This window comes from Crinia signifera, chromosome 6 (assembly GCF_055691185.1).
Source record: "Crinia signifera chromosome 6, ASM5569118v1, whole genome shotgun sequence".
Classification (NCBI taxonomy): Eukaryota; Metazoa; Chordata; class Amphibia; order Anura; family Myobatrachidae; genus Crinia; species Crinia signifera.
This window is the reverse complement of record NC_139222.1, coordinates 207,025,000-207,039,425: the sequence shown is the minus strand read 5'-3', so window position 1 is coordinate 207,039,425 and position 14,426 is coordinate 207,025,000. Positions and strand designations below refer to the sequence as shown.

At 44.1% G+C, this 14,426-nt stretch overlaps 1 protein-coding gene across 1 annotated transcript in view; it reads right to left on the bottom strand.

Moving 5' to 3' along the window:
* The window catches only part of FASN (fatty acid synthase), a 75,587-nt gene extending 61,681 nt beyond the window's left edge, over positions 1-13,906 (bottom strand). The window contains exon 1 of the mRNA XM_083148678.1: positions 13,582-13,906. The gene's annotated coding sequence lies outside the window, so the exon portion shown is untranslated. The remainder of the gene's footprint in view (positions 1-13,581) is intronic.
* Positions 13,907-14,426: the final 520 nt, after the last annotated feature.

Below are 14,426 nucleotides of genomic sequence, written 5' to 3'. Positions count from 1 at the left end.
ATAATAATTGGTGTGCAGTGGTACCAATAATATATACATTGCTGGTCTGTGCCAGCAATGTATATATCACTGGCTAATAAATAATCATTGGTGCACAGTGGTACCAATAATATATACATTGCTGGTCTGTGCCAGCAATGTATATATTACTGGCTGATAAATAATCATTGGTGTGCAGTGGTACCAATAATATATACATTGCTGGTCTGTGCCAGCAATGTATATATTACTGGCTGATAAATAATCATTGGTGCCCAGTGGTACCAATAATATATACATTGCTGGTCTGTGCCAGCAATGTATATATTACTGGCTGATAAATAATCATTGGTGTGCAGTGGTACCAATAATATATACATTGCTGGTCTGTGCCAGCAATGTATATATCACTGGCTAATAAATAATCATTGGTGCCCAGTGGTACCAATAATATATACGTTGCTGGTCTGTGCCAGCAATGTATATATTACTGGCTGATAAATAATCATTGGTGTGCAGTGGTACCAATAATATATACATTGCTGGTCTGTGCCAGCAATGTATATATCACTGGCTAATAAATAATCATTGGTGCACAGTGGTACCAATAATATATACGTTGCTGGTCTGTGCCAGCAATGTATATATTACTGGCTAATAAATAATCATTGGTGTGCAGTGGTACCAATAATATATACATTGCTGGTCTGTGCCAGCAATGTATATATTACTGGCTGATAAATAATCATTGGTGCCCAGTGGTACCAATAATATATACATTGCTGGTCTGTGCCAGCAATGTATATATTACTGGCTGATAAATAATCATTGGTGTGCAGTGGTACCAATAATATATACATTGCTGGTCTGTGCCAGCAATGTATATATCACTGGCTAATAAATAATCATTGGTGCCCAGTGGTACCAATAATATATACGTTGCTGGTCTGTGCCAGCAATGTATATATTACTGGCTGATAAATAATCATTGGTGTGCAGTGGTACCAATAATATATACATTGCTGGTCTGTGCCAGCAATGTATATATTATTGGCTTTGCTTAAAAAGAAACCATTGGTGGCCAGTGTACGCTCCTCTTCCATTGGTGGCCAGTGTACGCTCCGTTCAGCAGGCGGGGGGGCGGGGCGAGCAGGCTGGGAGAGGCGGAGCGCCCAGCTTGTGTGGCCGGGTGGGGGAGCAGGACTGCCGGGCGGTGAGTGACAGCGGGACGGAGCAGGTGAGCAGCAGTGAGTATATGACGCTGCGGGCGGGGAGGGGGGTGGCAAGGGAGGAAGCAGACAGCTGGACTGAAAGCCGCGGATCTTTCAGCCCGGCTGCTGTATACACATTCAGCGAGGATGGCTCAAATATGAGCCATCCTCGCTGCATCTGCTGGTAAAACCGTTTAAGATGCATTCCCATTGCCTCTTAAACGGTAGATTACCGTTTAAAACACTGCTTTGTAAACGGGTTGAAATACTGTTTAACTTTAAACAATATTTCAACTCTGGCGCTTTCCACTGCAGCCTTAAACGGTATTTTGCCCTCAAAAATCGGCAATATACCGTTTTAAGGCTGCAGTGGGAAAGGAGCATAAGTTTGGTCTTTGGAGGAGAGTATATGTATCCACAAATGGGGCCCAATGTAGAATAGTAAAAAGTGTAGAATCTGGAGTAACTGAAATACATTTTTCTCATTATCATACAACTGTCTTTAACCACATCATGGGGTATATTTATCTATAATTGCATTCTCAATGCTATCTGGGCGCAATATTAGTGCCCACAATTGCATTTTAGCATCTTGGATAGTGTAATGGTTAGCATTACTGCCTCACAGCACTGAGGTCATGGGTTCAATTCCCACCATAGCTCTAACTGCGCAGAGTTTGTATATTCTCCCCGTGCTTGCATGCATTTCTTCTGGGTACTCTGGTTTTCTCCCATAATCCAAATATACAGTATACTGGTAGGTTAATTGTCTCCCAACAAAAATGAACCCTACAATGAATGTGTGTGTGTGTGTACATGTGGCACATCAGCCCCTGCCCCAGTGGAGCTTACAATATAGATTTGAACATTCCCATCAGTCCCTGTCCCAGTGGAGCTTACAATAGCTTCAACTATTCTCTGTAAAGCATTGCTTTATGGGCCTGATTCTGGTTCACTTGCAAAAGCAAAATTCACTCTCTAATGGACAAAACCATGTGCACTGCAGGTGGGGCAGATGTAACGTGCAGAGAGAATTAGATTTGGGTGGGGTTTGTACTTCAATCTGATATCTAAGCAGCCAGTATTTACCCTGCTCAGAAACAAAATAACACCCCCAAATCTAACTCTCTGTACATCAGGCATGTCCACACTACGGCCCTCCAGCTGTTGTGAAACTACACCTCCCAGCATGCCTTGCCATAGTTTTAGCATTCTTTAATAGCAAAACTGTGGCAACACATGATGGGAATTGTAGTTTCACAACAGCTGGAGGGCCATAGTTTGGACATGCCTGCTGTACATGTTACATCTGCCCTACCTGCAGTGCAGCATGGTTTTGTCCATTAGAGAGTTAATCCCCTTTTGCAAGTGAACCAGAATCAGGCCCCATGTGTGAGCTATATAAATAACTACTGTTATTATTATTATTATTAATAATAATTGGTACTTGTATTATCTGGGCTCCCATGTTAAATGCTCCCCATTTTTTCATACCCCTACTATCCAACTACGCATGGAGTTGATTTTATATAGTGTGGCGAGCGCAGCGAGCCACCGTGCCCGAAGCGTGGCGAGCGCAGCGAGGGGACGCGCTCTTATAAGAAAAACGGGAGCCCAGATATTACATAAGTACCTAATAATTTCAATTCTATTTCTATTTTTGCATCCCAGCAAAAAGCTGCATATCCATTTGTAGCTCACTCACCAATGAATTATTTCCCCACTGTGTGCAGTCTCTGAGTAGCCCAGGACTTACTCGGCAGTTGCAATAGAATCAGCCTGATCGAGGCCTCGCGCATGCGTACTGTGACCCGATAATAGTGATTCGATAATCACTCGGCCTGCAAATTCACAGCTGTGCGCTCAGGTCTGAATCAAAGTGTAGGCCATATGCTACAGCAGGCTAATGCCATGTTGAGATGGGCTACTCAGAGCTCTGGAATGGCTTGGTAAATCTGACAGCATCGCATCACCCATGGAAACCTAAATGGAATGTGATTGCAGTAGGGAATGCGGAGATGGCAACAAATATTGGAGATATTTGCGGAGAGCTCCCTGTGACACATTAGGTTATACTGAATATCTGTGGTTACCCCCCAAAACACCTGTTTCGGGGAACAAGCTACAAATATTTAATTATAATTGGGCTTCTATGTAAGGGCCACAGAAACAGAGTGCAAAAATTCATGTCAACAATTTCATGTGTCAGTCATTTGTCGTCCTAACAAGAATATACCCTTCATCTGGGGTAGCCAACTCCAGTCCTCGAGAGCTACCAACAGTTAATGTTTTCCAGATCTCCTCACAGAATCACAAGTGAAGTAATTAGCTCCACCTGTGGGTCTTTAAAAAATGTGTCAGTGAGTAATGAGTGCACCTGTGCAGCAGCTGGGTTGTCTGGAAAATGTGAACTGTTGGTAGCTCTTGAGGACTGGAGTAGGCTACCCCTGCCCTACATCCAGATTCCATAGTTTCCAACATGACCCTCTCCAGGAGGGACAGAATGCTCTATTTCTGGACTTCCCTTTTAATTTAGGAATCTCATCACCTATGTTGAAATGTCTTTCCTATCAAGTAAACGGTTTAAGACAGGTGATGGCAATCATAGCTTACGAGGGAAGTCCAGAAACAGAGCATTGTGTCCCTCCTGGCGAGGGTCATGTTGTGACGTATGGTATTCTGATATATCCACCATGCAAACAATGTCTTACAATATCAGCTGTTCTAAATAACAGACACGTAGCCCCTGATAAATCATCAAGTCTTAATAAATAAATAAAATTCTACTAGGGCGGCAAAATAGAAAATACAGAATCAGCTTTATTGGCCGGGTATTCTTGCGTATACTAGGAATTTGTTATGAATTGCTGTGCAACAGCCAGGTAGGTTACAAGTGAACAGTGACAGTGCAGATATATAACACATACAGATATACACTAGATGTACCTTGGGGATGGTGATGGACAAGGACAGGGGAGCATATTTGGCTGAGCTGCACAGCTCCTAGGCAGCCATCAGAGGCGCCATCTTGGTCATTGCTACTCACAGGGCAGCAGCAGGGCCTAAGAGGCCATTTTCCTTATCAGCATTTTAGAGGAGTCAACCAATGTGAATTCTTCCCGAGCAGAGGTGGGATTCAGCCATTTCTCACCGGTTCTGCAGAACAGTTTGACAAGGAGCGCCGCGGACGCTCACAAAGTACTTTAAGCAGCTGTGACAGCCGGGCAGAGAGCTGCTTGCTGCCCGGCTGTATACACAAAGCAGGTCCATAGCTATTTCGAATGCTACTGCTGTACCACGAGCCAATAGGAGCTTGCGGTCAGGTAGACAATAAGGAGCGGCATTGGTGGCTCCTTATTGGCTGCCGGGCCATGAGCTCTTATTGGCTTGTGGTCCAGGGGAAGAATTCAAAATAGCCGCGGACCTGCTTTCAGTATACAGCCAGGCAGCACAAAGCTCTCTGCCTGGCTGTCACAGCTGCTTACATATCTTGTGAGCCTCCGTGGCAGTAAGATCCGGTAGCATTTACTCCCCCTTGACCATGAGCAATTTACTACCCCTTGGCAACCAGCATGTATTCCCCCTTGGAATCCAGCAAATTACTCCTCCTTGGCAACCAGCATGTATTCCCCCTTGGCATCCAGCATGAAGCCCCTGGCATCGAGCATGAAGCCCCCTAGCAATGAGCATGTAGGTAAGTGGCACTTATGTTTCAAATATGTGATGGGCATCGTGGTGTGCGGCATAATGAGTAACTGGCATCATGATGTGTAGCACAATGTGTAATGGCCATTACGGTTTGTGGCCTTATGTGTAATTGGCAATATGGCGTACGGCTTTATGTGCAATGGGCATTAGGACATAGAACCTGTTAATTTATTTGAATCCCACCACTGGTCCCGAGGTTATCCTTCTGTGAAGCTGAAGCATAAACTCAGCATCTGTCAGAATGACCATAAGTAAGACTGTATTTATTTTATTATTGCTACTTTGTTAAAACATCACTACAAGGGGAAGATTGTGAGGTGAACCTGCTAATCTTTCTCTTTTCTTTCTCCTTTACTACTTTTCAAATAGTGTTGCATTACTCACATACACTTAGAACAGTTGGTACTCGTTTCCTAGCATGGCGCCCACGATTTTGAATGTATTGATCGGGTCGGAAAAATCGCGTCGATCGCATCGCATGCCAACGCAATCGACCCGATTTTTACATTGGAATCAATGTAAAATGGTCCCTGAGACCCGATTTTAAATTGATTTAAATATAAAAAGCCCCAAAACCCCCCATTTTAATAGCAAACCCCCCCTGATGGGTGAAATGGCCCTCCATTGTTAATGCCACCCCACTATTGATGCCAACCCGAAGCGTGGCGAGCGCAGCGAGCCCGCGAGGGGCGGCAGTACGCCTCCTCCGACCTTTTCATACCCCCACTATCCACGTCGGCGTGGAGTTGATTTTATATAGTGTGGAGAGCGCAGCGAGCCACCGAGCCCGAAGCGTGGCAAGGGGATGCGCATAACTTCACAGGTATACGCCTGCGCTCGCCACGCTTCGGGCTCGGTGTCTCGCTGCGCTCGCCACACTATATAAAATCAACTCCACACCGACATGGATAGTGGGGGTATGAAAAGGTCGGAGGACGCGTACCGCCGCCCTTCGAGGGCTCGCTTTGCTCGCCACGCTTCGGGTTGGCGTCAATAGTGTGGTAGCGTTAACAATGGGGGGGGGGGGGGCATTAACCATACTTTCTAACCATATACAATGAGAAATTGGCCTTATTGGCCCATTTCCCATTGTTCCCTATGTAAAATCGGGTTGATCAAACAGATTTTAACTTTAAAAATAATTTAACATTATTCTTTATGGGAAAATTGCGTTGATCGCATCGCGGGCCATTATAATGAGCCGCGATAGACCCGATCAACGCGATTTTCTCTTTCACCGGCAAATACACTGGTGATTGACATAAAATCGGGTCCATCGGGTACCTTAAACTTAAGGCATGCGATCAACCCGACGGGCGCCGTGCTAGGAAACAAGTACAGAACATTTTACGGTATTCTTTTGCTGTGCTGTATTAAGGTCCATACACACTGAGCGATCATGCCCAACGTGTATGGACAACATTGATGGGGAAAATAGCTGAGCTGAAAAATGCTCAGTGCATACTCACTGAGCGTTTTCCAACCCTTTTCAGGATTTCCCCGGGGTGGATGGCTTTTCATAGCAGGCTGCTATAGGTTTATATAGGTTGCAGACTTTGTGACTTTGCTCAAGTAATAGCACCAACAGGAAAAGATGGTTTGGGAACAATTTTACCGGAACAAGTAAGCCTCATAACATAACATGGAGGATTAAAACCACTAATGGGTCCATTGCACATGCGGAAAAGCTTTTCTGAGCTGTTATCCCACACTAGATCATACCTAACTATGTAGGGCTAAATGGACCCAAAAGAAAAATGGGCCCCTAAGAACATAAGAGAATACACTTGCACAACATAGACATAGTACACAAAGCTCAGGACATGTCACCACATACTGGGGTAGATTTATTAAGCTTGGTGAAGTGATAAACTGTCTGGTTTTTATCACCAGCCAATCAGCTCCTTCCTGTCATTTTCAAACCAAGCCTGTAACTTCACAGGTAGCAGCTGATTGGCCGGTGATAAAAACCAGACAGTTTATCACTTCACCAAGCTTAATAAATGTACCCCTATGGTGCCTTCAGTAAAGTAACTCAGCCTGCAGCTATACTCCAACATATATTGTAGATGGATATTCAGACGGCTGACAAACAATGTCTAGATAGACCAGGCATTCCCAACCACGGTCCTCAAGGCACACCAACTGTGCAGGTTTTAGTAATATCCAGGCTTCAGCACAGATGGTTTAATCAGAATCCCTCAGATACTAGTTAAGGCCCTTATTCTGATCTGTGCGGATATTCCCGCATTCTTACGGAGCGGTCCGCACGCCACGGTGTTTTGCCGCGTGCGGCCATCGTCCGTAGAAACGCCCACGTGTCCTCCGCATTCGGACGGACTCACTCTTTAAGAACAGGGCGTGTTTACGGACGACATACAAACCATGCGTGTGCGGGAGAAACACTCCGATTCGGCACGGTATTACAGAGTATTACAGAGTATGCTCGGGAATACCGCATCCGAACGGGAGCCAAGCGGTGCTACCGCACGTAAGCGGAGGATTTACGCCAAACAACCCACTATGAAGTATCTTCTGCAAGACATCACATGACCCACTTATTCAATTACCTATCCTCATAAAAAACTGCTTATTTGGAATTGGAATCAATTAGATTCCAATATATCCTTACAAGCATGCCTAACACATGCATAGCACACATTAACCCTTACAGCAATTGAAGTGCAATGGTTTCAATTAAAGCACTGACAAGCGTCCTATTAGTGAGTAATGAGTAAAGGAGTAGATTCTATTGGGTTCAGGTGTTAATGGTTGTAGTCATTAGGCGTACGTTCGCCTACCGCATGAACGAGTGGTGTCCGCAAAGCAATAGTACACTTGTGGACACCGCACATTTCAGTCCTTTTTGCTCGCGTGCATTCGGAGTGGTTTCCGAATGTACGCCCCCCAACATAAGTGTACTCCCCCGTGTCCGCCCATATTTCCGCCCCGTTTTGCCCACTTTGAAACTACGCCCATGTGTCATTCCGCATGACGCCCATAATACGCCCCTATTTCCCGACTGATTGCGGTGACCAGTTTTGGACGGGCTTTGTCCGAACTGGTACCGAGTCAAGGCGTGGCACATGCGCGTAGCGTTCTCCACGCATGCGCAGACGCCGTAAAGACGCGATCCGTAAGAACGCGGTAAAGTCCGCATCAATCAGAATAAGGGCCTAAGTCACCTGTGCTCAAGCCTGGATATCTACAAAACCTGCACTGTTGGTGTGCCTTGAGGACCGTGGTTGGGAATGCCTGAGATAGACAGTTAATAGTTAAACAACATATTGTTGACATACATACTGTCAACATGATCAAAATGTTGACACAATTAATAGGTCAACATGACAATGGTCAACACAAGTTTTCAAATGTTTTTCTTAATTTTTGGACTTTTGCATACTTAACCATTCCCAGTCAGAGTCTACGTGGATGGCAAAGTGTGGCAAGCGCTGTGGTAGCATTGAATCGCACATGGCCCGAAGCAAGTCATGTGAGAGGATGGGGTATGTTCAGGTATCGATATGGACACCAAAAAATACACATGAAAAACTTTTCATGTGTTGTACATGTAATGCTGTGTACACACGGGGGCGATAGGGGCTGAAATCGCTGGGAATATGGAATAAATCGCCGGGTGCGCGCTCCCGTTTTCAGCCCCTGAATGGTCGCTGGTCGGAGGAACATGCTCCTCCGACCAGCGACATCCCCTGCCTCTTCACCCAGCAGTGTTTAAATTTTCATCTGCGACCATCTCTGGTCGCAGATGAAAACGGGACACGGGGCAATATGATTGCTGAGCAATATATTGCTAGCAATATATTGCCAGCGATCATATTGCCCTGTGTGTACGCACCTTTAACCTTTTGGGGTTGACATAGACATTGTTGACCTCCTAGACATTGTCAACCTACTATACCATATCCATGTGTAGGTCACCAAGATACCCAGACATTGATTGACCATAATCTATGGATCTCTTATAGATTATTTTTTGCTTAAATGATCACATATCTAATCTATATAATCTGGCGCATTATCAGTGTGGTCAGATTGGCCACAGATTATGCTGTTGGCTGATTAGGCCTACTGAAATGACTGCAGAAATATGTAGCCACCATTCCGGCTGAAATGTAGAAAGAGGCATGGAATGTACTTCTGCTTAAATACCAACTACGTGTCCACGTTTAGCACATCCGTAGCTGTCCAGGCACTAAAGATAAAACCAGAGAAAGTAACCTTATAATAACATATATTTTAGATGTGGTTACAGACACTGAACAAGTTTATCCATAAAGATCTAAGTAAGACACACAAAAGAAGAACAGGAGGCTTTCATACCAATAAGGCACTTGTGGGAGATCTGGTTATTTGTTGGTATCCTGGCACATCACATTAAACTTATCGTCCAACTTAAACAACTGATAAGTGACATATACTAACTAAATCTACAGTCACTGCACAAGACATACAAGCAGATACAGATGGAGTCGCTCTCATCAGAGCGGCTCCCGGCATGATTATGGCCATGCACCCACCAGAATGGAGCATTCGCACGTCAAGACGCTTGCGCGCCCCATTCTTGGCAATGGACGCACGAGTGCGTGTAAGACGCTCATGCATCCATGTCCTGTCCCCATCCGCCAGATCCCCATCCACCAGAAACCCGCGGATGGCGTTCTGGCGGCAACAATTTGAACGGACCCATCTGTAATTATTAGAATATGGAAGTTATCGGTTCTTTACATGAAAACCAGACAAAAGCCCTAATTTACTTTGCACAGGGGTGCACCACTGACGGTCAATTAAACAGACACAACATGAAATAATAACTTCAAATGTGCACCATGATATATACCTTAAACTGAGGTCTATGTCAGTTATCACAGATGAATAAATGACCAAACTAATACTATTAAAGTGTCATTACACCACTGACCAGTGCGGTATTACTCTCAAAAATTCCCCTATAACTTATTGAAATCCCTAATTTGTCAGACAGAAACATTTGAAGGCTTGACAAAAAGCAGACACGTGTAAATCCTGCATAAACTGAATGTACTTCTGCAAAACACAGTACTAAGCCTTGAAAAATGAAAAAGTGGAGAGTGATAAACCACCAACCAATCATCTCTTATCTGTCCGTTTCCAAACGCAGCCTGTAACATGAGAGTAAGGAGCTGATTGGCTGGCACTTTATCACTCTCTATTTTATCACTTTTCAAGCTTATTCATTCTTTGGCACTGGCAAGAAATTAACTGTAGTTAAGTGAGTAGTTGGGGACACATTCAGTAAATATTTTGAATCATAAATAATACTAAATACCCAATATTAATAGTAGTAGATAATATTTTTTTTAGGCAGAATTATACTGATGTTTGATTAAAAAAAGCACCTTTATGTGTACACAATAAAATAGAAGCAGGGTTAATCTACATTAACTATCATATCTCATACCATAATTCTGATACACTCATTTAGAAATACAGTATTGCTAAAATACAAACAGCCACACTGTAAATATTGGTACTGTAACCCAGAATCCTACAAATGATGTACCCCTGGTAGAGTTTTTGCTAAAATGGTAGGTAACATAACTGAAGACAGATTTACAGAGATGAATATTAAACTATTATTTTAATCTAAAGCGGAAAAGAGAGACCCTGCCATAGGACCAGTAATACAAGAGGGAGAGGTCTACCCCTTCAAGGCCCGTCTGAAATGAACACAAAGCTTTGTTGAATTAGCAGTGGGGCCCTGTTTCTCATGCTCTTGCCTAGAACTGTGAATGAGAATCACCAGGAGAATGGGAGCTGGATTCATGCACCTACTGGAACGGAAGGCATTTTGTATCTCGTTGCATAAGGGTCTGAACACCATCTTAGCATACACATGCTTCTAGATGCCATACGAAATACCTTCACCACAGAGCTACAGGCACTGACGTTATGCAGAAAAGGGATTCAGCTGAGGATTAATCGTGGCCTACAATGCCGTTCTGTTGTGTACTGCGTAGACCTTTATGTGATGGAGGGGGTGAAGTGATTACCTCATTGGGATAGGAAGTGATTGTATTAGAAAATAATATGCTGTACCTTGCAATACATGTATCATCTATGACATCTCTGTCATGTCTTAGTCTATATGTGAGACAGTACATAACAAGATGTATTTAGGAGTGACTTCAATGGGACATAGAGCAGCTATATTTAATTTGCTGAGCAGCAAAGGGTTTAACATGCGAATAGATGGACTTCCTCAATTCATGGTTCACTCCAAAGATCTGTACATAACCTTATAATGTGACACACAGTTACCTACACCTGCGCTTTATTCCTGATTGCAGCTTCTGTTACATATGCTGCATAACTTCAGGGGGGTTTATGCACTAAGATGGGTGTTCTGTTGAAGGTAGGATGTTGCTATGGGCAACAAATCAGATTATTTCTATTATATTCTAGAAGGTAGAAAGTGATTGGTTTCTATGGGCAACATCCCAATTAAATAGAACTCACATATTAGTAAATAAACCTAAATTTATTATTTATAACAGTATCCTCCTTCACTCAACTACTGAGACTGAAGGGGTCCCATGTTCCATACCCCTATAGTACACTCAGCACGGTTACTGGCATCACATGGGTAAATGGGCAGATCTACTAGCTGGAGAAAGTCACTTCCTCCCAAATACATAGAATAACATAAGGTACATACCCACTGACAGGGCCGGACTAGCCATCTGGCACATGCCAGAGGGGCCGATTTCTTTATGCAAGGTGGAGGCTCCACCTCCCTAGCGGCGCACAGAGAGAGCCGCTGGTCTCTCGGTGAGTCTGGCGGCTCTCTCTGTGCACTGCTGAGGTCGAGGAAGCTGGGAGAGGCAGCACACGCATGCCCGGTACATGTGTGCGCGTGCACAAATGCCAGTGCCGATTCAGCGGCCCAATCCATCGCTGCCCACTGTTGTAACACTGTCCATTAAAGTTTAAAATTATGTTTATGTAAGCAGGTGCAAAAATAGAACTGGAGCTAATGAGAGCAGACAAATCAGCATTATAATGTTCCCTTCACAATATTGCAGTAACTTATCTTGAACACTTCCTGTCCCATTATAGGGCATTTGTGCATTATACAGTTGATAACTTACATTCCTTACAAGAAGAATGTGTTGTGAACCTAATTATAAGTGTGACTGCATTGAACAGTAGATCAACATCCTGTTTAGATGCTTGTTAAAGACAAATAGAATTAAATGTACTGCAAACGTACAAAAATGCAATGTAGTATACTGTATATGCATTTATTTGTATTGTAACATTCCAAATCCTTGTGTCTATGTAGCCATAAAATGGGCTGTGCAAGCATGCCTGGGTTCCATTTTTGGGGGTTTTAATAGTATGTAATAACTATTTGCAAACATGGACACTACTCTTTAAAACACTGAGTAACAAACTCATTGTTAACGATAGACAACTTCCGGACCTGTAGGCCAATATTACTCATGCTGTTTGCACCCATCGTTCAGTGTGGATGCACAATATCTTTCAAGATCAGATCAAGGGAAATTGTTCACCAATATCTTTCGTCTTTCAAATCTTCTAGTGTGTATCGGCCTTAAATTGACCAATTTGGGTCTGTTTTCCATGTTTAGGACCAAATGGTCAATTTTCATTTGCTCCCAAAAATGTCCAGATTTTCATTCTAACCTGCCAGATTGGAATGATAACCCTTCCACGCACACTAGACTCTCCTCTAGCCTCCAAACTTTCAAGCGTTCCCGGAAAACTCCCCTCTTCAGGCAAGCTTATCATACTCCCCCACACAACCTCCAGTAGCATTTATATCTAATTGGATCCCATCATGACTGTCTTGTAATCTGATGGGACTGCCATGCTATGGAATTCTATCCTTATGTATCCCTCCTATTATCCCTATAGATTGTAACCTTGCGAGCAGGGCCCTCCTACCGCCATGTCGGTTTATTTAATCAGTGTTGTTTCCAATTGTAAAGCGCAACGGAATATGCTGCGCTATATAAGAAACTGTAAATAAATAAATTCTAGTGTGTAATCCCTACAATGAAACAGTTCTGCAACAGCAATGGAGAAGGTGATAGCTCAGGTGTGATCTATCAATTCATTGAATAAGGTTATCTCAGAGCACCACAGAATCTGTTACCATACATTACACAAAGCAAGAGGTCATCTTATTTCTCTACATTTCATGAATATTTCCACATATAGCATTGCACAGAGTATCAGACCACAGTGCTTGCACCCAATGACCCTGTTCTACACTATACATCAGTAATGTAAAGTGCCAGCTTTTCACCAATGGGTGACAGTGAGGATCATCTCTACCAAAGGCAATCCAAACTGCATCACATTTACATAAGGCCACCTAGAAACCAGGCATGTGTGCCATGTGCTGAGATGCCCACCTCTAATCTCCCTGAAATTACGTGGCCATCCCCAGCAGAGTGTGGTCCATCCCTGGCACGAGATAGATGGAACATCTCCGTATGCGCATTATCCTATGTAGCCGAGCTGTCTCTCCTCCCTCCATCTTCCTCCATTGTATACTGTACGCAGGGTGAGCTGGCATGATGGTAGTATGCCCCAGTTGCAATCTCTGCAGCATCAGCCCTTTATGTATGAGACATGATGGGGAAGGGACACTTACCTCTGCCGCAGAGCCTGCTCCTTGCTGGTGAGGATGACTCTCCCGGTGGCTGTAATGCCTGAGCAGGTATAATTATCCCTCCTGATGCAGCAGCTTCCAGCAGTCTCCTCCTCTCTGTCTCCCCTCCTGTGTGATCTCTCTCCTCTCCCCTCCCTGATGTCTCTCCTGAGTGATCTCTCCCCTCCCTGATGTCTCTCCTGAGTGATCTCTCTCCTCTCCCCTCCCTGATGTCTCTCCAGTGTGATCTCTGTCTCCGGGTTTCCACCTCTCGGTCTCCCTCTAGTTCTCGCTCCTAGGACTATTTAAATGACAGACATCCTATGCCGGCCACGCCACATGGGCTGACAGCTTTCCCCTGCTAGCATCCAATGAGAAGGGAGGCCGGGCATCGGGGCTCGGCCGTGGGGTGATTCCACACCCCCTCCCCAAATGTGAGGAGGAGAGACAGACAAGGGTGAGAGTCATAACCTGAGGGGAAGAAGCATTTACACAAACGGCACACGCTTATTATATAGCAATTAAAATGAACGCATAAAATGCACATCACACAAATAGGACTTTATTATAATAGGATGATGTGCTGCACTGAAGCATCAGATAATCTTTTAGATATTATGCTAGAGAGACCTTGTCTGCAGAGCTTGCACTCACTCATCGGACAATGGGGCAGATGTATTAAGCCTGGAGATAAAGTGGAGATACAGTGAAAGGAGATAAAGCACCAGCCAATTAACTCCCAACTGTCATTTTCAAACATAGTTCATTGGTTGGTGCTTTATCTCCTTTCACTTAATCTCCAGTTTATCTCTTCTCCAGGCTTAGTACATCTGCCCCATACTGTGATA